General features: G+C 40.0%; 1 pseudogene; it reads left to right on the forward strand.

Annotated features, from left to right (window-relative positions):
• The first annotated feature begins 300 nt into the window (after positions 1-300).
• LOC137719925 (extradiol ring-cleavage dioxygenase-like) lies at positions 301-1,000 on the forward strand (annotated as a pseudogene).
• The last annotated feature ends 3,404 nt before the right edge of the window (positions 1,001-4,404 follow it).

The following is a 4,404-nucleotide window of genomic DNA, read 5'->3' on the forward strand; positions in this document are numbered from 1 at the left end:
ACGATTGTATATTTCGCTCCCCTAAGCCGGCTTTGCATTTGCAAAAAATCCAACATGACAAAAATTTGTATAAAAACCTAACAAATTCTTCCTAATCTAAAATTCTTCGCTTGACTCGTAATATTGGGTAATGTTAGGGGGACTAAAATTTTTATACCAAATTTGCAAACCAAATGATGTCGCTGTTGATTATTGGATTATTACTTAAGCGTTAATTAACATGTTTTTTCCCTATTCGTGACACATTATTTATTTTACAAATTTGATTTAACATTTGATCACTCTAACATTTTTCAAAATATGTGTTTAATCACCGATGAGATAACGTGCCTTTTGGTTTTGGATTTACTGTCAACGCCTTTTTTCCTTACCGTTAGTTCCATTTTTGGCCGCTACGGCACAATTTACTACTTCTACAGCTTCCCCAAATCTATGTACCAACTCAAGTACCTCACTCGGGCCCCCCCCACCTCGCCACCCGCGTCAAGCAGGTACTTGCATCCTTCGAATTTGGCCGCGTTGACATGGACCTAGAGGGAGACATTCCGGCTCTTAGGTCTCTTTCATGTTGATGTACCTGGAGGGAGACATCTCGGTTTGCCAGCTGTCCATCCAGACGGGGAGGGACATCACCTATCACTACAACTTGGGGAAGGCCCTGGCCCCACTAAAGGACGAGGGTGTTCTTATTGTGGGGTCAGACAGCGCCACTCACAACTTGAGGGCGATGAGGAGGACCATGAACAATGAGGTTGATCCTTGGGCTCTTGAGTTTGACACATGGATCAAGGACGCTCTTCTCGAATGAAGGTACGAGGATGTGAATGAGTACGCGAAGAAGGTGCCGCATGCGAAAACTGCGTACCCTTGGCTGGACCATCTTTACCTGCTGCATGTGATGATCGGTGCTACTAGTCTGGCAGCAAAGGCTAAGCAAATCCACAACAGCTGGGACCTCGGTGCTATTTTGTATGCCTCATAATAGTTTACATCACCTTGAACTTGAAGTACCAATTGCTAATTCAAGATTGAAATAGTGTTAGTTCCGCCGCCGCTGTAGTCGATCAACCATATATGTCAATAAAATTGCAGTTATATTTTTTGTAGTTTTCAATAGAATTGCTGCTATATTAAGAGTTCAAGGATTTAAAGACTAATGAGAGATTGTTTGCTTTGTTTTATGGCGAATAATTTATGGCTCAACTTTGTTTGTTGATTGTTAACGCTTAAAAATGGTGAGTTTAACAAAGGTTGAATGGGTCGAGCGTTTACACTGGATAGACTTAGGCTTTGCAAACAAATGATAATAGACACGAAATTTAAGCAGGTCACTCAAAACACGGTTATGTCCACTAAGTTTTTTATATGAATGGAGAACAATATTACAAATAGCACTCGACTAATGTGGTCCAATTTCTCTCTCAATTCGTCCAACTCCTTCTAAGGAGTGCTTATTCTCCTTAAATAGGCCTTCCTCTAAACCTTGCACTACTACAAAAATGCTTATTGTATCGGAGACTGGTGGCAGTTTTATACGATGTACTATTCGAAAAGACATTTTTGACAGCCTGTTTAGATGATGTCGGATAACAAAGCAGTACTGTCACTTATAATCAATAGGACTTGCTTTTTGTCTTTACATATTTTCAAACTTGTGTCGCATAGCTTAATGTTGGTATTCTTATCGCTTATAATCGACATGATTTGCTTTTTGTTTTTAAATATTTTCAAACTTGGCAGTACTATCGCTTATAACCAACCGGACTTGCTTTTTGTTTTTTTTTTTTTAATATTTTCAAACTTGTGTCGGATATCATAATGTTGGTTTTATCTAACGAAATTGACGTGAAATATTTGGGCGAGAATTTTCTTACTAGTTTTGTGACACACCCTGACACGGAATGTCCACGTGGACTTCGAATCGAGTTGTGATGGCCGACACTTGGGGGATGACAAAGCCATAAAGTGTAGTGTAGTGGAAAAAGGATGTGAATAAATTTAAACCTAGAAGTGCCTAGTCAAAAGAGTGTGCGGTGAGCGGGATTGAAGCCATTTCACACGTGATGTCAGAGCATAAGACAATATAGTAAATAGGACGAGGGTTATACCACTGAAGATAACCATCTCCTGAGATTTTCTAGAATCCTCATTGTGTAAGCACAACTACTAAACCTGGAGGGACAAAAAACAAAGTTGAGTGGGTCAGCAAAACAACGTTTGTAAGAAAACCTTTATTTTTTAACATAGTAACCCCTCGCTGTAAAACAAGTATAGTTTCCGTAAAACATACTACGTAAGTATGTAACAAAAATACAACAGCAATATAACCAGAAATATGCAAAGTCATAATATACCAAAAGCCACAGTAATATAATCATGTGATAATCAAGTATAAACAATCGCTCATTCATCTATGCTAGCACACGAGTCGGAGTTGCTTAACGCAACCTGTACGATAGGATTGGGTGTAATCAATACACTCTAGTATTACGATCACGTGAAGACTGGCCCTAAAGCGCGGTCACATATGAGTCAGAATTGCCTAATGCAATTTGTACGACAGGACTGTCACCTAACTTCGCCCGAAGCAGAAGTGAACATACACGTGAATGACTGGCCCTGGCCCCGGGCGGAGTATTAACACTGAGGTGCAGCAAGATAAGCATGTACAAATATGTATGAATGTCATGACAGTAATATCCCAACCATATAGTAGCATTTATCACATTTAATGTCACAATAACGATACTTGGCAATATAAGCGTAAAAATAGAGTAAATACGCATTTGTCGAAACTATAACTATGTATAAGTATAAAAAAAAATTTCCCACTCATAACTATGTAGTTGAAACGAAGTCTCCAAGCCTTGCTTGACCTTGTACGTCCTCGGGATACGTTTCCCCTATATGTGAAATTACTAATTAACTTAGTTTAATAACACATAATGAAAACTTAAATAAAACCTCCATAGTTTGCTCAAACCTAGGGTTTAAATATATGAAATCGATCTACTCGACGTCACGGACCTACACAAATTGACAGAAAGCAAATCAGAAGCCGTACGTGCCCTCACGCACTGGCTAAGGCATGACCATACGCATCACCACACACAGGCAAACGCCTGATGTCCGTTAGGAATATTCCGTCAGTTTGACGGAATATTCCGTTAGTTTGACGGAATATTCCGTTAAATAACTAATAGAGTTTAACGACGTTACCTGACACCGTTATAATATTCCGTCATCTTCTCCGGTGGTCCTCGCCATCCACCGCCGTCTGAGCTCGCCAGATTTTGGAAATTTTTGCTAGTTTCTGTGTAGAATTTCAAACCTTCATATCTTCTTCATTGCTCAACTATTTTTCACAAAATTTATATGGAAATGAAGCTTATGAAGAGTAGAATTATGTTATACCTTTTTGGAGTCCAAAAAGTGAATAGAGGTGGCCTGAAAAAGCCTCGAAAAGTACGGCTAAAACTGGGATTGCTCAAAATCGGGTTGTTTAACGTCAAAGGTTCCCTAAACCTTCACTAAAGACCTTTGGGAGTTGAGTGGAAGCCTTTAGACTTCCTAAAAACTCGTAACTCGTTTGCAACTCGTCAGGGAAAAACTGAACCAAGTCGGAGCTTCCGAGTTCAACATCCAAAACTCGGTCAAACCACGATCCAAGGGCACGGTTGTGTTTGTGGTGATGAGACTAGTTCAACAGTGTGGTTTTCAAGCCACGTTTGTGTGTTGTGGTGTCTGTTTGAGGGAGTTGCAGAGTGAGAATGTGAGAGAGAGAGAGTCTTTGGGGGGAGAGAGAAGAGAGAGAGAGTTGCGTTCTAAAAATGACAATGAGAGGGAGTTCTTGATTGGTGAGGTAAAAAAGGGAGAAGATATGAGTGGTGGAGAGGGATTGAAGGAATTTGATTGGTGAAAGGAACCGGATCCACCAATTAAGGAAGGGATTGGTGGATTTTTTTACAATTTTTAATGTACAAAATATGCCTCCCTACAATGTTTCAAGCACTAATAAATTTGTACCCATGTGTACAAAAATACCCATAATTAACGTAATTTAACGAAGCGTAACTTTTTCGTTACAAATCCGATTCGGGTCTAACTAGTGTCCACGCGTTCATGACGACGAGTACTAATTTAGTAGGAAACCAAAAAAATGAAACCGAAAGTCAAAAACCACATCCACGTCAGATTCCACTTTTGTCCAAAAAGGGTAAAATCGTCAACTCACCCCAACAGAAAAGAAATCACAGTGAAAAAGTAGGGACAGGTCATCACATTTTACACTCGGAGTTGGGCAGAGTTGTAACATCCCACATTGCCCAGGGGGGTGGATCCTCTATGCCTTATATGTATATTCGCATCTCTACCTAGCACGAGGCCTTTTAGGAGCTCAGTGGC

Source organism: Pyrus communis, chromosome 16 (genome assembly GCF_963583255.1).
Source record: "Pyrus communis chromosome 16, drPyrComm1.1, whole genome shotgun sequence".
NCBI lineage: Eukaryota > Viridiplantae > Streptophyta > Magnoliopsida > Rosales > Rosaceae > Pyrus > Pyrus communis.